Raw genomic sequence first — 24,149 nt, 5'->3', positions numbered from 1 at the left:
AGATGCCATCTAGACAAACTTCTAGTGTGCTGGCTTGATTTAGGTCATCACCCACCCCTGTAAGGGGCCTAGAAAGTGCCAATTGCTTTGTATCTACAAAGAGTGAAACTGTGCTGCTTGTGGCCTTCGTGGAAATAATGGCCTAGTTGAGTCTTTGTGCTGGTGGGTGTTGGCCATCAAGATTTCTGGCAATCAGACACTAACTTGCATGATATTTTTCGAGATTATAATATAATACCATCATTTCTTTTTCTCCCTCTAAACCCACTCGCATGGGCCCGTCTTGTTTTCTCTCAAATTCACGGCCTCTTTCTTCATTGTTATGACATACCCAGAAGCACATATGTACGTATGCACCTGCAGGCATATTCCTAAATATACCCTGCTTAGTCTGTTTAATGGTACTTGTGTGTATGTTTCAAATGCTTTGGGTCTTGGATAACCAGTTGGTTTGCTCTTCCCAGAAGAAGACCATTTCTCCCACTCTGAGCATCCTTAGTTTGCTATAGTTCTTTGTATAGAGCTAGGCCTCCTGAGCTTTCCCCAGTCCATCTTGGTTTGTCTATTCCTGTTGTCCTTGTTCGGCTCATGTTTAAGCAATCATGTTGGTGAGACTTTATGGGTGTAGATTCTAACATTCCTAGGAGACCCAGTCTCACAGAAAACTCCCCAATGCTCTGGCTCTTACAATCTTTCTGCCCCCTCTTGCAAAACGTGCCCTGAGCCTTGGGTTCGGGAGTAGTTTTCTAGATGTATCCGTTGAGACTGGGCTCCTTAACTCTGTGTTCAGATGGTGAGGAGTGCACTTCTCTGGCTCTAAGTACAAGCATTTAGAGTGCAGTTGGGGTCACACTGGTTTAGTAAAGGAGTGGTTGTAGGATCTTCTCTGAGACCTGTTACTTCACTAGCCATGGTGTTTTGTCAATGTGCTGTATATAAATGAGGGAATCTAAAGGAGTAAGTCACAAAACAATCCCACACCAGTTTGGAATTATGATTAATAAAATGGTTATTTATTTAAAGGGAAAAACTTACAGATCACCATCCTAGACAACAGCCCCCTGCATGACCGGAAAAGTGTCTGGTAGTCAGAAGCAGAGTCTGAAGCAAGAGGAAGCGCCAGGGGCTACCACAGCTTTTTTTAAGCCAGAGATACCACGCCCAAATGGGCTGATATCTTAAAGGCTATTGGCTGAAGGAGAGGAAGGAGCTCCCGCAGCAGGAATCTCTAATTATTTTAATAATTTTATTTGTATGGCTGGTTTGCTTGCACAAATATCTGTGCACCACATATGTACCTGGTGCCTATGGAAGACAGAAGAAGGCATTAAATCCCCTGAAACTGGGTTACAGACGTTGTGAGTCACCATGTGGGTACTGGAGATCAAACCCAGGTCCTCTGGAAGAGCAGCCAGTGCTTTTAACCTCAGCGCCATCTCTCTAGCCCCTTATTGGGGCATTTTTAAGCCCAAATGAATCAAATGTAATCACAGACTATGGGAGTGGGATGTAGTTAGAAAGGTGATAAACGCCCCAACTGGGAGTCAGGACACTCTGATTTCTACCATTTGCTTTCCCGTTGACTAAATCCTTCTAGATCTAAAAGCCCTGTTTTATATAAAATGAGAGAGCAGATGCTCTTCGGGGCCGACTATGGTGGCATGGGCTTGTAGTTCCATCAACGCAGAGGCAAGAACAGAAGGATCACTGCAGCATAGAGGTCCAGTGCCAACCCAATCATCCTATAAGAAACATTCCGTTCAGGTTTTAGGTAGTGACTTCAACTGAATTTTTATTCGAAAGTGTAACCAACTGTACCTGTGAGGAGGTGAAATTACTGAGGAATCAGACAATCAACTCTAATATTTTGGGGCTCCTGTACTTCGCACTCAAGGAAGTGTATGCAGGCTCTTTATGTTATTTCAACATTTCCAAACATTGTGCTGGTAGATCTGTGGAACAAGTAAAAGAGGTTGTTTCTCCTTTCTCTTCTTTTTATTTATTCATTAAGACCAGGGAAGGGAATGAATGTAAGCAAACTAAGCTGACCCAGAGGCTAGGCAAAGCTGCCTGGCCAGGGAAGATTGGATTCAGCTGGATGATATTAATGTTGGTGCTTTCTCACTTGGTTCTGATAAAGGTAATGCAGGCACTGGTAGCCTGCTTCAAAGCAAAGAAGATGCTTTGTGGCTTTAGCGGTCACTCTGGCTTCCCACCAAGGTCTACCTGCAAAAGGAAACTAGGAGTCCTGTGCCCTATTTGAATGTATTTAATCTTCCACACACCCTTAAAACTTCATTTGTCTTTGCCCTACAAAGATACTCATTCTTTAGTGATAGCATGCCGAACTGTCACACTGTGCTATACCACCAAGCTCCAGCATTCAATAGACTTCTGGTTTTGTATATGTGGTGCTAGGAATCAAACCCAAGGTCTTGTTTAGGCTAGGACAAGCACACTACCACTGAGTTAATGTGTTTCATTTACTGTGAATGTATTTCTTTTCCTTCCTTCCTTCCTTCCTTCCTTCCTTCCTTCCTTCCTTCCTTCCTTCCTTCCATTTTTTTCAAGACAGGGCCTCAGCTGGGCAGTGGTGGCACATGCCTTTAATCCCAGCAATTAAGAGGCAGAGGCAGGCAGATCTTTGTGAGTTCGAGGCCAGCCTGGTCTTCAAAGCCTGGTCTTCAAAAGCTAGTTCTAGGACTGGCTCCAAAGCTACAGAGAAACCCTGTCTCAAAAAACCAAAAGGCAAAGAGAGAGAGAGAGAGAGAGAGAGAGAGAGAGAGAGAGAGAGAGAGAGAGAGAGAGAGAGAGAGAGAAGAAAAAAAGACGGGGCCTCAGTGTGTAGCCCTTGTTGACTTCCAGCTCCAAATTCTTCTATCTTACTTTTCCAATTGCTAGTGAAATACACGAGTATTTTAAAAATGGGGGTGGCATGCTAGATCACTCATCACTTTAGTGTGTTGTGTGAAGAATTTGAAATCAACAATGGAACCACCAAATACCACCAAGTCCTTCATTCTTTCCCCCAGGAAACCTGGGTTGTCAGCATTATTGGAATGTGCTCCACTGAGGACTCTGGTTCTATAAAATTTTACTGAGCTTTTGTTATTATAGCTCCTTACTGATTTTAGAAATGTTTTAGTTGTATGTGTGTTGGTGGGTACATATGTGTGTGCATGCTGTGGAGACCACAGGTCAATAGTAATTGCCTTCTATCGGTCTCCAATGTTTTTTGAGACAGGGTCTCCCACTGAGCCTGGAGCTCACCAGCTGACTAGACTGACCTAGACCTTGACTTCCTCCTGTCTGTTCTTCTCAGTGCTGGGTTACAAGTATGAGCTGTTATGCCTAGCTTTGCGTTGGGCACTGGGACTCCAAACTCAGGCCCTCGTACTTGGGTAAGCTGAACCTTTGCTGCAGCCCCCAAACTTCATGTATTCTAAGGCATGCTTTCAAAAACCCTTGACTTTCCTGGATTTAGGATACAACTTCAAATTAACGGTGTGTCACACTAGAGTTGTTGGTATTTTTTCTAAGTCATTTTTGACATAGTGGTATATCTTCCAATCAGTGTGGTTTCAGATATGGTGTTATACAATATGTGCTAGATTGGGGATATGGGAATCAAAGGATTTATTAATACAACAAGTCTCTCTGACCTCAGGGCCCTTATTTGCATGATGAGCTAAAACCAAGCGCTAAGAGCTGTAGTAGCTTAGAGTACAGTTAGAGCCTAGAGGAGGATCGATGAATTCTGGCCCCGAGGCTAGGAAAGTGTTCAGAAAGGAGCTGGCAAAAGGACTTGCCCGTGGGGCAGGAGGCAGAGCCACTTCTAAAATGTAAATGTGCAGGCTTCATTTGCCTCAAAGAGGACTCTTGCCAGCAGTGAATTAAAAGGTCTTGGATGCTGTGCACCGCTTGATTTTCAAGTCCCACTTAAGTTCCTCTTCTGGAAACCCACTGTGACTTCCAAGTCCTGCTCCTTTCTGACCAGATCAAAGCATGACGTTCTCAGACCATCAACCCCGAGCTCCCTATGACAAAAGCAGAAAATAAACTCTGCCAGTACCAATGGACCTTTGGTGGAGTTCTTTTTCTCCTGGAAACAATCTGCCTAAGAAGCATCTGTGGTAATAGTGAGCAAACACCGTTGCCAGCAGTCTGGCTTCAAAGACAGGCATGAAAGAGAAACGCCACAGTTGGGCCTCTCTCCAAAGAAGCACCACAGACTGAACGTACAGGCTTCCCTTAGCCATTTTGCAAACCATAGGAACCTGGCAACTCGGGTTCCTCATCTTATAAGACAGGATCAGTGGTCTTGATGGAAGGATGAGCAGAGATCACAAAGAATCAGTACAAGTCCCCTTTGTTGTTACTCTGATCTTAACTGACAGTGGAAAACTGGCTAGGCCCATCTGTCTTCTCCTCCTTGTTATCCTTACGCTTCCTGTGACTGTGTTCTCTGGAGGGTACGCCAGTCGTCATCTGGTATATGTATCAGTGGTCTAGCTGTATGTTTGGGAAATCTAAAGCAATGACTGCTAGACAGCCTGTCTGGATACTTCCTGCAACTGAAACTTCTGGAGTCAGAATGTACCCAGCCCCTAGTGGAGGCTGCGGAAGGTTGGCCCCAGCCGTGGCAAGCAGAGTACCAGACAAGAGGAGACGGCTCTGCTTTGGTTCTCCACTGTGAAAAAGCTGTCGGAGAAAATGGCGTAGAGACAGGAGAGATTAGTATAGTATTTTCTGTTTCCCTTTAGCACAAGGAGCTGCGCAGCTGGGGACCCACTAATAAGCTGCATTCAGAACAGAATGAATAAATCATTCTTTTCTCATTTGTACTTTGAATATTTTAGATATGTACTGGACATGCACCCTCATTCCCACACTGAGCGTCAACGGATTGGCTACCTGCTTCGGAGGTCGAAGCTGCTGTGGTAGCGTCCCAAGCCTTCTCTCTCTCTCTTATCTCTCACCATCTCCCCCCACCACTCTCTCACACAGGCAGACCTCGAATTCCATTCGGTCTTCTGATGATTCCTCTATTTCTCTGGCTCAGGTTGTCACTTCCAGGGAGACTGGATATCATAGTTGATATTATCAACTTGACAAGATCTAGAATTAGCCAGCAGATGAGTCTCTCTCTCTCTCTCTCTCTCTCTCTCTCTCTCTCTCTCTCTCTCTCTCTCAGCATATTCTCTGAGGGAACTTCTATATTGGTTTAACTGAGGTGAGGAATCCACTCTAAATGTAGGGGGCATCATTCCATGGGCTGGAGTCCTGGACTAAAGAAGTCAGACAAAGCTAGCTGGACATCAGCATTCCTCTCCCTCTGCTTCCTGACTGTGACTGTTATGTGAGCAGCTCCCTGCTCCTGACACCATGGTTTCTCTGCCATGATAGAGTGTACCTACCCTTGAGTGGTGAGCCAAAATAAACCCTTCCTTCCTCAAGCTGCTTTCGTTGGATAGTCAGTTTAGTACCCTGGCTTTATACCCGTTTCTCTCAGGATGTATTCTGAGCTATCTTTGAAGCATTTCCTTTGCCTTTATTCCATGCCCATTGACATTAAAACTGGTCCACAGCTGTGAAAAAAAAAACCTGAGAAATTCTCTTTATGTCACCAGAACCTTTGACTACCTTTGAATAAATGGGCAGATCCTGGTTGCAAAATTTTATTACGTGTGCCATGGAACAGGAACAGCTTCCCCTGACTTGAAATGGGTTTTGTGATTTAGAACCCTGAGCACCTGTGATTACCTGCAAAAGACCCATACAACATTGACTTTCTGTCATGAAACGGAGGAGGAGCTCATGAGGCCCTCATTTTTCTTCAAGGATTTAAAGACAGTTAATACTTTCTGTGAGACAGAAACATTTTCTTTAGTGGTATAGCCACAATAAGTCACACCTGTTCTGTAAGTAGCCCCCCCCAACCTATGCTACCATAAGCAACCTCGGCTAAAAACATTGGTTCACCAAGATGCACATGGGTGGAACCATTTGTTTATTTCTGTTGTTGATCTTCTACCTGGGGCCTAGGCATTTGTTCATGTCGCCTCAGAAAAAAAAGTTCATACATAACGTGTCGCGTAAGGCCTTATACATGCCATGGCCTTGTGTGTTATGCACTGGTTGCCAGGTGTGTTTCAGATGAAGAAACTGGAGTTTAGTCAATATCACATAACTAGTAAGTGGTAGACCTAGGATTCAAACCCAGCCTGTCATGTTCAATTACAATACTTATTCTATCAAATTAGATCATATTGTACTTTTAAATGAGCCAAATTCAGTTATCCTAATGGTTGTCGAACTTTCTCAAAGACAAACTGGCTGTACTGTAATACAAACTGGCTAACACTGTAACCTGAGCTCAACTTGACTTCTCCACCTCATAAGTGGCTGGGATGAGCAGTGTGTGCGAGTGTGCATGCGTGCATGAGCGTTCAATGCATGTACGTGTGTGATAAGTAAGTAGATCGCCATGAGGGAGACAGCATCCTGTTCTGTGGCGATCAACATAAAAACAACGGAAATATGAAGCCAAATCAACAGCTCTGTAAGTTTCGTGCCGGCACTGGCAGAAAAAAACAAAAAAGAAAAACCAACCAGGCAACCAGGACTCTGATGAGTCTATGTTGTAGTGTTGGGGATCTTGATATTTCACTATTCAAAACTATTCGTCATTTTCATACAATATTTACTTTCTTCTCTTGGAATCTTTTCCTTCTGAAGTGTTGTCACTGAAGCTAATTAGCTCTGAGGGAAAAAAAACCCACAACAATGTCGTGAAGATCCCTGCTGCTCGGGATGTTTAATTACACAGAGCGTTTGCCTGTTTTTCCCTTACTCTTCCTTCGGCTCCCTGGTATGTTTGTCAGTGGCAGCAAAGGCATCATCTCCTGCTCATTGTTTACATCTGTTTTCACAATTTGTTTTACCTCCAGCTATGTGTATGTGTGTGCATGTGCTTGGGTATATGCATCTGAACACCAGTGCTCAAAGATGCAAGAGGAGGGCCTGGGATCCCCTGGAACTGGACTTGCAGGCTGTCGTGAGTCACATGACAGGGTTACTGGGAAAAGACCTGCAGGAACAGCAAGTATGCAAAACTGTAGACCAGGCTGGCCTCGAACTCACAGAGATCCACCTGTCTCTGCCTCCTGAGTGCCGGGATTAAAGGCGTGTGCCGCCACCACTGCCCAGCTTCAGGATCTTTTATTAAATGTTTTCAATTACAACACAAGATGTTTTCTTTTAGTACAAATTTATTTGAGGTTGTACAAAAGCAACATTGCTCCTTCGTATATTGAAGTAGAACAAAATCTGGAGAGTTGCTTTTGACATTTATAAATGTGAGTTATGTCAGCAGAGAGCCTGAGGGGCATTTCTGGTTCTGAGATAATCAACTTTTCAAAATATTTGATATACTTTTATGTGGTTGTAATGAATACTGTGTGCGTGCGTGTGCCTGCGCACGCGCGCGCACACACACACACACACACACACACACATCTGTATGTAGCATAAGGACTCCACCCAAAACATGGGCTATTCCCTTTGGGTATACATTAAGATATGTTTAATAAAAACTGCTGGGGCTGTAGAGACGGCTCAGTGGTTAAGAACATGCTTTGCTCTTGCAGAGTACACAGGTTCAGTCCCCAGCACCCACATAGTGGCTCACAACCACCCATAACTGCAGTTTCTGGAAGCCCAATGCCTTCTTTTGACCTCTAAAGGCACCAGACAGGCATATGGTGCATGCATGTATATACAGGCAAAACATGCCTACATATATAAAACAAATTAATTTCAAAGACATGACCTGCTGTTGGCAAGAGGGCTCCTGCTCATCGGCCTGAGCCGGAGAGAGGTTCTAGACTATGAGAAGCATGCTACGCGGCATTCTTCCCAGTTGGGTCCACGGGTAAGGAGACATTAAGGTGGCTCTAGAGATCCAGATGTTCATTAGGGATCAACAATCACGACTGAAAGAGGGAGGAAGCAAGGCTGAGCAGAGAGAGATGGGAAACTCGCACATGGCTAGCAGAGGGGCACTGGTGGCGATGCTTGGGCCTTTATGCGGCTCCCTCACTCAGTCACCAAATACAGGATGCTTCTGGAAGGATGTGAGCTGGTACTGAGGGGCTCGCTCCAGACAAGGCAAAGCCTGAAGTCCCTGAGGGCTGGATCCCTCCTCTGTGGACTTGACTGTCACTGCTGCAGCTAGCCCTTTCTTGAAGTACACGCTGGTGAACACCTCTGCACTGCTCCTTCTGGATCCCTTCAGGCCCCTCTCTCAGGTGACTGAGATTCCTGTAGGAACTCAGGCCTCACTCTTGCACTAATCTCAGAGAATCGGCTGAGACTTCCCCTGCCTCTTCTATTATTTATTTTAGGACACTCTTGCCCGTAGCCACAACCCTTTGCTGGCTTTCGTAGCTTCCTAGCTGGCCTGACCTCCACCCTCATTGTGAAGGGAGTCAACCATCTGACCATTATGCCCTTCTCAAGCTTATGATCACACTGAGCCCAAGAGTACCAAGTCAGGCTCAAGGGGCACACATATTTTCATATATTTCTCCCTGTTCCACTGCTAAGACGGCAGCCACGCATTCCTGATAATCAAGGTAAAGTATTCCTACTCAGGGACACCTCTTCTGGTCCTGAGGTTCAAGGACCTCAAGGTCTTCTGTCAGTGGCACCACTTAGAACTTAGGCAGGGCTTTTGGTATATCCCTAGTGAAGATGCATCCTCTCAGGAGACCAGACCCTGTGGTCCTGGATGGTGTGGAGAGAGAGCTCTTTGCTTGCTCATAGCTAGCTTCATGGCTAAAGCTCCTATAATAACAGCAACAAATAAAAAAATATTAACAAGACAAAGCATGTAAGCTTGTTTAATATAAGTTTCATGTGGCCCAGGAGCTTTCGGAAATGATGGCAAGATGCAAGGAAGCCTGCATATTTTTATGCCTAGGTTGGATGAAGTGTGAACAGTCATGGGGAAATACAATTAGGAGACAAAAGGGTATGATCCAATAGGAAATAAACCAGTGAGGATGCAGCTTCCTTATTTGTTCAGAATCTTCTCTGGGTCCTTGTGGCTTCCAAGATAAGAGCAGTCTTGAATGAGGACTTGATGACCTTCTTGAGATACAGGCGTGGAGGGAAGGTGACAGTGACCACTGTCCATTTTTAATTTGTACTTTTTAAAAAATTAGTTATTTTTTATGTGCATTGATGTTTTGCTATGGGTGTCAGGTCCCCTGGAACTGGAATTATAGACAGCTATGAGCTGCCTTGTGGGCTCTGGGAATTGAACCTGGATCCTCCGGAAGAGCAGTCTTAATCATTGAACCATCTCTCCAGCCCCTAACTATTACTTTCATACTGATCCAACCTTTCTCTAAAATAAGGTTTGCCATCTTTTTTGTTTGTTTGTTTTTGGTTTTTCAAGACAGGGTTTCTCTGTAGCTTTGGAGCCTGTCCTGGAACTAGCTCTTGTAGACCAGGCTGGCCTCAAACTCATAGATCTGCCTGCCTCTGCTTCCCAAGTGCTGGGATTAAAGGTGTGCGCCACCACCGCCTGGCAGTCTGCCATCTTTTTACAGTTAATATCAAAGCCCCCCAAAGCAATAGGCATGAACTGAACGAGGGACAGTGTAGACCGGTAGTGTCGGTTACAAGTCTAGGCTGTATGATATCATAGTTTTCCCAAGCCCTGTACTCCAGCTCGTGGACACTGTTGACCAGCCCCCTCTCGTCTAGTGGTGGTCTATTAATAGATCCAGCTTACTTTGCAAAGGAATGACTCCGATAAAACTCAGCTCGTGACAGCTCCATCTGCATGCGTCCTGCGACTGTCTGGACCTGCCACAAAGCCCTTCACAGTCCTGGGCCTGGACACTGCTGCCAGTTTTCCTTTTTCCCTGGTGTAAGGGGTGGAGCAGAGCCCGTGGGAATGAAGTGTGTTGCCTCTGAAACCCAACAAGGACCACCTGAAGCTGTTATTTCTCTTAGGGGGTACAACGTGCAAAATTTGGTCCATTATTTTTGAGGGAATGCCCCACTATGGCCGTGACCACTAGACTGCTAAAAATTGTATGGATCTCCTATGCCTCTGAATTTTCCTGGGATCTCTCTCCCACACTCAAAGTACACGTGTGCTCTAAAATGTAGCATGCTGGCCGGGCGGTGGTGGCGCATGCCTTTAATCCCAGCACTCGGGAGGCAGAGGCAGGCGGATCTCTGTGAGTTCGAGACCAGCCTGGTCTACAAGAGCTAGTTCCAGGACAGGCTCCAAAACCACAGAGAAACCCTGTCTTGAAAAAAAAAAAGTAGCATGCTACCTACCTCCTACTCATCTGGCAGGATCATCCAAACATTATCAGTGTGATAGGCTAATATATTTTCCAGCATGTATAGAGTTGTGATTCTGCAGACTAAATATGAAAATGGTTGGAGGGCTAATATAACCTTGAGGCAAAACTGTAAATATATACTCTTTTCTGTTTCACTAAAATGACGTTTCTCTTTTCTCATGTATCCCAGACTAGCCTCCGGCTCACTAAATACCTGAGAATAACTTTGAACTCCTAATCCTCCTGAGTCAACCCACCCCATCCAAGTGCTGAGATCATCTGATTTATGTGGTGCTGTGGATTGAACCTAGGGTTTCCTGCATAATAAGCAAGCACTCTATATATCCTGCCATTCCATCTATCTATCTACTTATTTTTTGAGTAAGGTCTCATTCATTATGCAGCTTAACCTGGGCTTGAATTCAGTATGTAGCTCAGGATGGTTTTTAAATTGCATTGAGATTCCTGCCCTGGCCTCCTGAGTTCTGGGATTACAGTTGTGCACGACCACACCAGAACTAACTGGTTGAGTCAAGGTCTCTCTATATAGCCCAGGCTGAACCAAAACTTCTCATCCTCCTAAATTTGGAATTGCAGGCAAGGCAGTAGGCACCAAATCCAAATCAGTGGCTACATAACATGGATTTCTAACTATACTAATCTATTCTCACCAAGATACCATTTAGTACAGTTTTGCCTATAGTAGCATCAGTTGCTACTTGATCAATCTTTAATTTTAGAAATAGAGTTTCTCTGTAGCTTTGGAGCCTGTACTAGCATTCACTCTGTATGCCAGGCTGGTCTTGAACTCATAGAGATCTGCCTGACTCTGCCTCCCAAGTGCTGGAATTAAAGGTGTGAACCACCACCACCCGACTTACATGGTCAATCTTATAGAAGTCTACAGTCACCTTCCAGGGTTCTTCTAGCTTTTACAGACACAAGACTTGAAAATTGCATGGTGCTATGATGCTAACACCACTCCTACATTCTTTATAGTTGTAATGAGAGCTGCCTGTTTATTTTCCGGCCACCTGGCAGCTCAGACCTAAAATAATCACACAGAAACCGTACTATTTAAATCACTGCCAGGTCCTTTAGTTCTAGATTCTTATTGGCTAACGTTTACATCTTAATTTAACCCATTTCTAGTAATCTGTGTATTGCCACATGGCAGTGGCTTACCAGGTAAGTTCTGTCTGACTCCGGCAGGGCTACATGGCTTCTCCTTGATTCCATCTCCTTTCTCTCAGCATTCAGTTTAATTTTCCCTGCATAGCTAAGTTCTGCCCTGTTCTAGCTCCGAAGCAGTTTCTTTATTCATTAATGGTAATCACAGCATACAGAGGGGACTCCTACATCACTTTATTTCCTTAAAGATGATACTGATCTGTTCACACACCCATCCTAGGAGATGTGATCATTTATTGTCTTGACTAGGGGTGGTAGTGGCTTAGTAATAGAGACTTCCACTTGGCCTTCTCCACTGCAACAGATATTAAGTCACTAGCCAAAGTCACAAAATACCTATAAAAACCACCTAATTGCACACTTGGAGAATGGGATAATAACAACAAATTCTTCCACCTAGTGGAATTCCTCTGAGGTGGATCTTGGCCAGAACCTCATATCTTTGTCACCTGGTCTCATTCTATTCTTATTGTCATAGTTGACATTAATGATGCAATGGGTCTCTGAATACTTATGTCAGCTCAGAATATATCTCCAATACACTTCAAAACATCCAAGTATTTGCTTTATTCAGTGAAAAGTTACTCAAATAAATGGTCAGAAGCCTATTTGCAGAAGGAAAAAGCAGACATATGGAAGACTTTTCTCTTGGGATGCTAATCTCATCCTCTGCTGAGCTTTGGACTGTAAATTGGCTCAGATCTATAAAATGTACAAGAGGTCATAACAGCTTATTGAAGTGTCTGTCTTTGACTTTCCAGACTTTTTCTGTTATTACAAGATAATAACCCAATAAATTATGCCCCAAGAGATACCATGTTTTAATCTTCATCCCCATAATTCTCTTGAGTTAGGCTCCCTTCGGCATCTATATAAGCTTAATGTTATCATTATAATTGCATATTATATTTTATTAATATTAAAATAATATATAATACTACAATAATTTTATTATTACAATTTATAATATAATTCTTATAAAAGCTTCTGGCTTCTGGCTAATAAGCACCACAACCTACCCTCTGATTTGGATGTTATTACAAAGTTAAAAGCAAATAAACTTAACTGAAGCAGAGGTCATGAAGGAACACTCCTTGCTGGTTTGCTCTTCATGTCTTGTTCAGCCTGCTTTCTTATACAACCTGGGACCACCTGCTCAGGGTCCACAGTGGGTTAGGCCCTCCCACATCAATCATTAATCAAGAAAATGCCCTCACAGACTTACCTATATGCCAACCTGATGATGCCATTTTCTCAATTAAGGGACCCTCTTCCTAGATGAACCTGTCTTGTACCAAGCTGACAAAAAACTAACCCACAAACTGTTTCCTAGATTGACCTTTGTTGTAGGGAGACCACTTCTTCATTTCCTGACTTCCCAGTCTCCCAAAATAACCATCCAGAAACTGTCTTAATTAAATCACTGCTTGACCCATTAACTCTAGCTTCTTATTGGCTAACTCTTACATATTAATTTAACCCATCTTTATTAATCTGTGTATCGCCATGTGGCAGTGGCTTACTGGCAAAGTTTCATTATGTCTGTCTCCAGCAGCAGCTCCATGGCTTCTCCCTGACTCTGCCTCCTTTCTCCCAGCATTCAGTTTAGTTTTACCTGCCTACCTCTATTCTGCTCTGCACAAGCCCAAGATAGTGTCTTTCTTTTTTTTTTAGACAAGGTTTCCAAGATAATTTCTTTATTAACCAATGGTATTCACAGCATACAGAGGGTAATCCTACATCAGACCTTGAAAGAAATCTTCCTGCCTCAGCCTCTTTAGTAGCTGAAAATACAGGCACCCAACATACCATTAAGTTATTTCATCAACCTATTCACCCCTAGATTTTTTTCAGTGATACCAGAAACCCTGTCTCCAAGCATTACTGGTGACTTTTGTTAAACAGTAGAATTACAGGCTGTTCTTAGTAATCTGATCTTTCAGTATGATTGTCCTTAGTAACATCCATTCTAGTAGGCCTACTTTCTAAAGTCTTTTTTCCCTTTCTATGCTATTTGCCACAGCTTTTCTAACATTTTGACTTCACTCATCATAAGTTATCCCATTTTTCTTACTGCTAGGCACCATCCCATTAAAAAATTTGACAACTTTCTGGGGTTCTGGACAGTGTTTTAACATCATGTAGCTCAGAAAATTACTAATTATTCCCAACTTAGTACTTTCCCAGTGCTAGAATTCCTTTTACCTTTCCTGCTAGACATATTTACATGTACCAAGGACCCTGTCTCCTGCAGGTACATGCTAGTTCCTTTCATCTCCTTTGGAGCATAATCCCTTTCCTTGCCTACCAAGTCCAGCACATGCCCAGCTGTATGACACTTAGACATAGCCTAACTAGTATACTGAAAGGGACAGTGGGAGGGGTCCTGAAAGTGAGCTTTGATTGTTTTGTGGAAAAAGGCCTTTGCTTAATCTTCCCTCATGGAGACAGTAGGATAGTTGCTCTTAATACAGATGAAGTAGTTCATGTTCATTGGCTTAAAGGTTTGCTTTTTTCTTGTTGTTTTTTTTTTTCAAGACAGAGTTTCTCTGTATAGTTCTGGCTGTCCTGGAACTCACTCTGTAGACCAGACTGTCCTCCAACTCAGAGATCTGACTGCTTCTGCTTCCTGAGTTCTGTGATTAAAGGTCTGTGCCACCACACCAGCTTCTGTTGTTGTTTTGAAACTCTGTGCCCAAAACAATTTATAGAGTTTATTTGGGCTTATGGTTACAGAAGGATAATGTCCATAATGAAGACAAATCATGGCAAACATGGTGCCAAGAACAGGAAGCTGAGAGCTCATATCGTCAAATGCGAGCATGAAGTGATGTGTGCAAACTGGAAGTAGAAAGGGTCTTTTATTCTCAAAGCCTTCTCCAGTGACATACTTCCACCAGACATTACAAACATTGCCACCAACTGAGTACCAAGAGTTTAAATACCTGATTCTATTCTTATTCAAAGGATTATAAGGTTCAAAGCCTCTTTGAGCAGTCACCTAGATGGCCTGAGTCATCTGTCAAGGTGTCAAAAATTCTCAAACCAACAGCCTTGTTTTGGTTGAGTACTGAACCTCAAAGTCAAGCCAATCTTAACTATAAAGTTCTGCCCTCTCCATGTAGGAGACAAGAGAACCCTTTTGTATTTAACCAAAGCAGCCTTGGCCTTCCAACCTGGCTACTAATTGCCTGTTAACTGTAGGTGTTCATTAACTGTAGCTATCTGCTCCTGTTAGTCATGTAGTTCAGATTTTTTAAAAATATTTCAAATATATTAGATGTTACAACCACTAGGACTTTTACAATGCACCTCTTGAGAATGTTTTGAAAAGTGTATGACTTCCAGCTGCCTGCTGCCAGAAGCTATCCATGTACCACCTACCTGCTATCCAGGGGGTTCCAAGAGCACACCCACTTGGCTGCTTTCTCAGACCACAAACAGTGCCAATTGCTGCTGGTTGGGCTTTCTGGAGGCAGGCATCCAATTGGAGTTTGAGGTGCAAGATACGTGTGAGGGATAAGTATTTATGAAAGGGAGTGAGAGGATGCAAGATTGGAAAAGGTGGGAAGCTGAATTGCATATCACATGAGGTCTATGCATTATTCTACATTGACGTAAATATCTGTTCATGTAAAGATCCATTCTTGAAGGAGCTGTGGGCTGCGTTCCTGCCACTCAGCTCCCAGCCGCCTGACTAGCTTATGCCCCAAAATAACAACACACAAACTGTATTCATATAAAAACTGATTGGTCCATTTCTATTCATGTGTGTAGCACCACGAGGTGGTGACTTACCAGGGAGATTCTAGCCTACGTCCATCTTGGTCGGAGCTTCATCGCATCTGACCCAGAGAGCAGAGGCATGGCGTCTGAGCTCACTTCCCTTCTTCCCAGCATTCTGTTCTGTTTACTCCACCCACCTAAAGGCTGGCCTATTAAATGGGCCAAGGCAGTTTCTTTATTAGCCAATGACCTTCCTCCATCAATCCATGTGTGATGTGTTTGGATAGTTGATAGTGCTTAATCTAGAGCTTGACACTCAATACATGCATTTTTTTTATGAATGAGCAGGAACGGTTTGTGCCTCCTTTTAGAGAAAAAAAGTAATCAAAAGTGAAAAATAATTTTCTTGTTTGGTTATTTTCTCATATTCTGGATTGTTTGGTCTTGATTTATCTTATTATATTTTTTTAAAATTTTATTATTTATTATGTATACAATATTCTGTTTGTGTGTATGCCTGCAAGTCAGAAGACTCCATTACAGATGGTTGTGAGCCACCATGTGGTTGCTGGGAATTGAACTCAGGACCTTTGGAAGAGCAGGACCTTTGGAAGAGCAGGCAACGCTCTTAACCTCTGAGCCATCTCTCCAGCCCTATCTTATTATATTTTATTATTATTCCTTAGAAGTCTGTTTTCTAGAGAAAGACAGGAAGGATGTGGATCTGGATGGGAGGGGAGGTGGGAGAAACTGGGAGGAGTAGGGAGAGGGTATACCATAAGCAGAATATATTGCATGAAAAAATTATTTTCAATAAAAGAAAAAAAGTAAAAGGAGGCCAGGTGGTGGTGGTGGTGCACACCATTAATCCCAGCACTTAAAAGGCAGAGGCAGGTGGATCTCTGTGAGTTAGAGGCCAGCCTGGTCTACAGAGTGAGTTCCAGGACAGCTAGGACTGTTGCATAGAGAAACCATGTCTCAAAAAAACAAAACAAAACAAACAAATAAAAAGAAGTGAAAAATGGTCTTCAAGATGACATTAATAAACAAATGCAGTATATTTGCTTTTCATGATATAGCTTCGCAGGAAAAAATGGACCCTTTCAGTGGGACACTCCAACTATTTGAAAAAAATCTTAAAACAAGCCGCTTCGCCAACACAAAAGAACTCCAATCAGACCACATCAAACCAAATTAAATGCCCGTGTTTAATAGACGGCACACTCCCGGGTGGCCGGGGGACTATGGCAAGGGGGAAGACAGAGGGAACACACAAGCAAACCCAAAACCACGTTCCTCTTTCTGGCACGAGCTTAAATACCCTGTGGGGTTAGTGTTTGGAAAGCTGGGAGTTGGAGTCCAAGCACAAAGCAGTTGGCAGGCTGGGAGTGACACTTCCAACTCAATATTACATTCCAGCCTCTTTGGATATAGGGGTGTTAGAGGACTGGGGGCTCACTTTTGACCAAACATCTTCATTCAAGAAGGCACTTTTTTAGTTAGAGTGTGGGCTTATGTACACTCTTAATAACCTATGAAAAGCAAACGTGAGCATATATTGCAAAGCACCATAACGGAATATGGAGCTGTCTTCATTGCCATTAATATCATTTCTGCCCAATCATTCTGTACTTAAAAGGCAATTTCAGTCCAGTGTAAAGAGGCTCTATCCTTAAGCCCTTGCTTCGAAGTGTCCTCCCTGAAGCTGGGATTTAAGTACTTTCTCCTTTCTTTCCTACCAAAACACACAGTCAGTGCCTGTCAAAGCATACATATGAGATAGTATTTGTGGAATGATTGAGGGCCTGAATAAAATTTTTGAGACAGGATCTCACACTGTAGCATAAGCTGACCTAGAACTCTCTATGTAGCCCACCCAGGCTAGCCTTGAACTCACAGTGCTCTCTTGCCTCAATCTCCTGAGTGCTAGGATTATAGGCATAATCCACCATGCCTGGTTTTGAATGAAATAACTTTAATAATAATACTTGTTGGAGACTAACTTTGACAAAGATATCACCAGGATAGGGGCACTGGGATTAGAAAAATAGTAAAGAGAGTGAAGATGCGAGTGAAAATAATAAAACAGAAAATATAGGATAGTATCAGTAGGGAGTTCCAGTGAATACTGAAATCCACCTGTGTTTAATTTTCCAGACACGTTTATACCCCAGTGCAACAGGGGGAAGACAAAAGACTGCTTTAACATGATACAAAGGACAGCTAGAGCAGTTACTTTCGTCAATACTATGAGACATCAAGTCATTAGCATTCTGTTGCTTAGGCAGTGAGCCCACTCTAGACCAAGTCTCCTGAAGGCAGCTACTCCCCAGGTCAAACCCCCATCTCAAAAGAAGGAGCAGAAGCATGCTTGAATATTCTGACCACTGGTCAGGGTGGAATGGATCTACCTGTATGGGCCTTCTCAGTGTCCAAAAGACCAAGTAACCACACCCTAGTTCAGGATGTGCAGCCAAACAGGTCAACAACTTTGAACAAGCTAAAACTCTCTGACCTTCAGACAAGGTGGAAATAGGCTCACATTTTTGGGTCTCCACCTGCTCCTCCCTTTTTATTAACTTTATTAAAATCTGTGCTTCTGCTACAGGAAAGATGATTACATTTGCCTTAGGTGAACACTTTCCCATTTTTCAGACGTACCTGGCTTCAGTACATGCATTCCAATCCTACGTGCCTATGTCTTAAACACCTGGGGGGAAAGGATCATACCCATCTCTGACTGCTGACCTCTGTAAGCAAAAGGTTAAGGAAGACTATATCTCTGGGCAAGTTTCAGTCAAGAGAGTTCATTCAACAATTAGATAATGGTAAGCAAGCAGATGTTTGTGCTACACATATTTCTATGGCTATAATATCTCCTAATTAAAGGAGTGGGGGATCTCCAGGGGTGGGAAAGCCCTTTTGAATTGGGCTAGAGTGTTTCTTAATAGTATTTAGCTGTATCAAATTCTTAATTTGTCTTCTTAAGCATGTTAAATCTAAGAACTCATTGGTATTTTTGTCGAAGCTGGTCTCCGACAAAAAGATGGTCAATCCCCTCCATACACTTGAAGTGCCAGCATATCATACACTTATGTGCACATAACCAGACACAAACACATATTCATATGCACATGCAAGTAAAAATAAGATAAATATTTTCATGAAAAGAAAGCTGTGTATTCCAGATGTGGTTTAATCATTTATAACCCCAATACTCATGAAGCTGAGGCAGGTAGAATGCTGAGTGTAGGCTAGCCTGAGCTATATAATGAGCCAAGCCAGCCTTGGCTACAGCATGATACCTGTCTTAAACAATAGCAACAACAAAAGCAGCTTTTGCCAGGGTTTCATTTTATGGTGGGGAAGGACTCAGTTATCTTTAAGAGACTGGCCACTGTGGGGTTGAGCATGCTCCAGTGAGGATATAGGCAACTCAAATTGGACTTGATGTATTTTTTTTTCTTTTTGGAGGGGCACACGGGTTGGAGGGTAGATCTGGTGGGAATGGGAAGTGAGTGTCGTCAGGGTGCATTATATGAAACTCCCAAATAATTAAGAAAAAATATTATGCTGGAGAACAATTCCATGATAATAATCAACTGCCCTGGAAAGAGGCAAAAATACGAAACGTGGAAATAGATCCTATGTAAATATAAGCATACAGGAAGCTTAGTATACATGTCTGTGTATGTATTGAAGTAAATGCCCATGCACTGAAACCGAGTTTGTATGTGGATGCTGAAACATCACGCAAACATTTATCAGTGCTTTCCGACGTGAGCTGTTTCTGACAATACTGTACATTTCACCAGCAGCACGTGGTTATTTCCCGAATTCATAGCGGATACCATGCCTTTTACTTAAAAGAACATACTCTAAGACTGTCCCCTCAGTGATGTGGACCTGCGCAGTGAGGTCGTGGACAGTGATAGGAAGCCGTGAGAAAGAAGTGCCTCTGGCAATGCAAGCAGAAGGTTTTCACATCCGGTATTTGTCCATATCTGAATATGTGTATCACCCCAAAAGACACTCTGCAAGAAGACTTCCTTTTTCTTCTAGTTTTAATGAATAAAATCATTATCAAAACCTAGCTCTCAATACAGAGCCTGCTGTATTATATATGCTCCTAGTCTACTAGACACGTAATTTGGAATTGTGGAGTTTTCTCCCAATATACAGGTTTGATCCTCTGACCAGGGGATGTGGGAAGGGAACCAGTGAAGATTTATTTATTTTATTTTGTGTGGGTTTCCTGCTTGTACATACTGAACTGCGTGTGTGCCTGTGGAGGCCAGAAGGGGGCGCCACATCGCCCATCACTGGAGTTGTGAGCCACCACGCGGGTACTGGGAACTGAGCCAAGGTCCTTTGAAAGAGCAGAAAGTGCTCCTCACCACCAAGTCAGTTCTCCAGTTCCCCAGCCCCAAATTGATGAAGTAGTTTTAAAAGACAAAATGGAAACTATTTTTTCTAAATTGAAGGTACATTTGTCTTTGCTATATTGAATGTGCTGGTTCTAAGGAATACAGAGCTATTTTAATTTTTGCTCTAGGTTTTCCCTGTTTGGGGATTTTCTATAGAAATCAGTTTGTTTTCTCTTTTTGTGTTATAATTTCCAGTTTGTGTATGCTACTGTTTATCTGTACATATATATAATGTAGATGTAATATATATCTATATATACATAAATACATACAATATTATGTATGTATTTATGTTTACATCATCACTATATAAGTAAGTGATTTATTTTCTATTTAAATCTGTACAAAGCCATTGTCAATCAATAAAGCCATTAAGGTCACAGAACTTAAATAACCAAAATAAACTTAAAAGATTGCAGTCTTGGCCCCTACCCGACCATTCCTCAAAATGAATAACTAGCAACATCACATCTTGCAAATACAAACAGCATCTGCTAAAAAAAAATAATCTCATCTCAAGCCGAGTACAAGAACCTCCATCTCATCTAGTTTGAACGGCAATAGATTTATTAGTCTGTATAATAGTTCACAGCTTGGTGGCTTCAGAAACACTCACTGTTTACACAGCAGTGCAGAACAATGTGGCCTTTTAGAAATTGGTTTTGCTTTATTATGGAAAATTTCAAGCATGCACACAGAAGTAGAAAGGAAAATATAATGACCTACATATCATTTGGCTTCAATAATCACCAACACATAACTTAGCTAGTCTCAACTAAAGACCACCCCACCCCTGCCTACCACACCCAACTCCCAATGAATAACTTTAAAGCCAAAGCAGCATAGAAAGCAAGCTGAACACAAGCCAGGGAGCGACATTCCTCTGTGATCTTGGTTTCAACCTCCTGCCTAGAGTTCCTGCCTTAGCTTCCCTTGAAAACGGACTGTAACTTGTAGACAAATCAATCCTTTTCTGAACGGGTTGCTTTTAGTCATGGTGTTCATCATGGCAACAGAAGACAAAAGAGAACAGGTCTGTTGGAACACCTCTACTGGCCCAGTCAGCTGGGCTTACCAGTACTTTTTTTTTTAAATATTTTATTTATTTATTATGTAGACAATATTCTGTGTGTTTGCCTGCAGGCCAGAAGAGGGCATCAGATCTCATTTTTAGATGGTTGTGAGCCATCATGTGGTTGCTAGGAATTGAACTCAGGACCTTTGGAAGAGCAGGTAATGAATGCTCTTAACCACTGAGCCATCTCTCCAGCCCTTACAAGTACTTTTGTATCCCCTAAAAATGTTCTCACAAATACTTGAGGTTTCTCTCAGTGGAAATAAGGAGTTCTCTCCTGCTAGTGCTGAGTACTTTTGTCTCCTCCAGTCGTGTGCCCTACCTTCTAGAAGTAAGCCAGATCCATCCTCAAGTCTAAAAACAGTACTTTTGGAAGCCACTGAAGGTCCCCAAATTACAACGGCTTGAGTTATCACTTTCTGACTTCGCCACATTGGGAAAGCATTCACATTTGATGGAGGCCGTACTTCAAATGTCGAACTTTGATCTTTTCCTAGGCTGTTGATGTGTGTTATCACATGCCTTCATGACGCTCGGCAGTAACAGCAAACCGCAGCTCAGTCAGCCACAGAACTCTGATGGGAAATAGCCCATGTTGAGTCTATACTGTACTGGGTTTGTTGTGTTGCTAAGGCGTTTTTTGTTTTTTGTTTTTGTTTTTTTTTTTGGAGGGGGGCTTTGATGTAGATACCCCACTGTATCTACAAAAGGTCCATCTGTATCTTCTGCTGTGTATGTTAATTCTGAGTATATGTGCAACCGTTGTTTTCCATTTGTAGTACAGGATACAGTAAATTCCAGGGGCAGTCACCGCTTATTAGAAACCAGAGCTTGTGCTACAGGATTTGCGTCCACTCTTGGCTGATGCAAGTCTTCTGAACAGGTTCAAAACATGTTAGACTAACCTATGTTATTTGCTATGTTAAATGTATGAAATATATTTTAAATTTTTAAATTTTTTAAAATTATGTGTATGTGCTTGGGTGTGTGCATGAGTATAGGTGCCTGTGGAGGCCAGAAAAGGGTATCAGATCTCCTGGAGCCAGAGTTACAAATTGCTGTAAGCTACCCTATGTAGTTGCTAGGAACCAAACTCAGGTGCTCTGACAGAAAAACAGGCATTCTTAACTGCCGGGCTATCTCTCCAGCCCTACAAATGTCCCTTTTTTTTTTTTTTTTTAAGTTTTTCGAGACAGGGTTTCTTCGTAGCTTTTGGTTCCTGTCCTGGAACTAGCTCTTGTAGACCAGGCTGACCTCGAACTCACAGAGATCCGCCTGCCTCTGCCTCCCGAGTGCTGGGATTAAAGGTGTGCGCCACCACCGCCAGACTCTACAAGTGTACTTTTAACTTACGATATTTTCCACTTATGACAAGATGAATGGAAAACAACCCTGCTATGTGTTAGAAAGCATCAACAAGGTGGTCCCACCTGTAGCCTGTGGAGCATCTGAGACCCAAGAAAACTATGAATTCAACACAAACCCCTAAATTTCCTTCTAACATTATGATCAGTTTGTTTGTTGGTTGGCTGGTTTTTGTTTGTTTGCTTTGTAACTTGATTGCGTGACCACTGAGGATAAACTTTAAGGATGTTAAAAACACAGTATTACAATGTGTAAAAAAGGAGACACACCTGGATCAAGTAGGTCTGACTATGGACAAAGGGTGATTTAATAAAGATCAGAAATCATTAAAAGACTCAAATAGAACTGGAATTATAGCTTCATCATACAGTACTCGCCTAACATCCGCGAGGTCTTAGGTTCAGTCCCCAGCCCTGAAACCAAACAATAAATACTGAGGTTGTAATCAAACTGAAGGTCAGGGTTTGTACTCCAAACCTATCTTCAGTAAGCCAACTAAAAGAACCAACTTAATAATGAGATTTATTCAACGTGAAATTTGTTCAATGTGGCCACATTGGAAAGAAGGACAAAGAGATCCAGCGAACACTCCAAATCCAACCTGGGGTGCTGAAGTCAGACTGAAGTTAAATGGAGGGCTAAGCGGTCCCAGTCCAGGTGTGGTCCCGCCCATCACAGATCCAATACTGTCTGGGCTTCAGTCTCATCTGGTAAGAAGGTCTAACAAGTTGTTAGAACTGTGGGAAAATCTCTTCCTAGGAGCCAGGTTCCATCGAAGGCTAAGGCCCGTCCTTCTTTCTCCCAGAATAAGATTCCTTGGGAGAAAATTTCCATTTCTTTGACATTCCCTGTTTCCATAGTCTGATAGTCAAGCTGAGAGATGCAGCTATCTCTTTAGAATATCTTCATCTCAGCCAGAAGGTGGTGGTGCACGCCTTCAGTCCCAGCACTCAGGAGGCAGAGGCAGGCAGATATCTGTGAGTTCCAGGCCAGCCTGGTCTACAAAATGAGTTCCAAGACAGACTCGAAAGCTACACCGAGAAACCCTGTCTCGAAAAAATAAATAAATAAAACAAACAATAACGAAACAAAAACAGAAAGAATATCTTCAGCTCCTCCAGCCCCCTTCTATTGGCTTATCTAGCTGGAGCTATAGATGAGCAACATGGAAACTTGAGTGTTTCCCAGCTCCAGCTGAAATACTAGAGACAGTCAAGTATTTGGCCAACTAACTGGCTGTGGATCCTTCAAAATCCATGGGGCTTAAAACTAGGAAGCAGAGAGGATGTGAATGCAGCTATCCCGATTTCTAGGTATGTGCAGGAAAGCGCCAGATGTCATATTTCCCGGGAAGATATTTCAGATATTCAGATAATTTACAACCCTGTATTCTTACTAGATCGCTGCCAATTGGTTTTTTTTCTCCTTTTTTTTTTTGGTAACAGTTTTATTAAGACATCAATCACATGTTAGGCAACTCAGTCACTTAATATTTATAATTCAATTATTTTCAGCGTATTAAAACACTCAGGCATCCATCATCACTTTCAATTATCAGAACACTTCATTACCCCAACAGGAAATTCCATACAAATTCTGGCAACCACCAACATGTTTTCCTTCTGCACGGAGTTCCCTGTGATAGATAGTTGATGTAAATGGAACCACACTATATGTGTGCTCTTTGCGTGTCTTCTTTCATGTAGAATTGTGTTTTCAAGGTTCATCCATGTTTTATCATTATTAGTAGTGCATCTGGTTTTATGCCCAAATAATATTTGTATGTAAGACACAGCATTTCGCATATCTATCTATGCAGTTTTAGATAGCATCTGGAAGAGTCTACTTGTTGGCTAATCTGAATAATACCCTTATAAACATTCATGTGTAAGTTTTTGCATGAACACGTTTTCACATCATTAAGAATAGAACAATCATGTAGAAAATGAGTGCTTAACCTATTTCAGGCATTGGGTGTGTAAAAAAAAACCCAGAAAG

This window comes from Alexandromys fortis, unplaced genomic scaffold, assembly GCF_014885135.2.
Source record: "Alexandromys fortis isolate MF-2015 unplaced genomic scaffold, M_Fortis_MF-2015_v1.1 scaffold_194, whole genome shotgun sequence".
Lineage (NCBI taxonomy): Eukaryota > Metazoa > Chordata > Mammalia > Rodentia > Cricetidae > Alexandromys > Alexandromys fortis.
The sequence above is the reverse complement of the archived record's forward strand: the minus strand, read 5'-3'. Positions refer to the sequence as shown.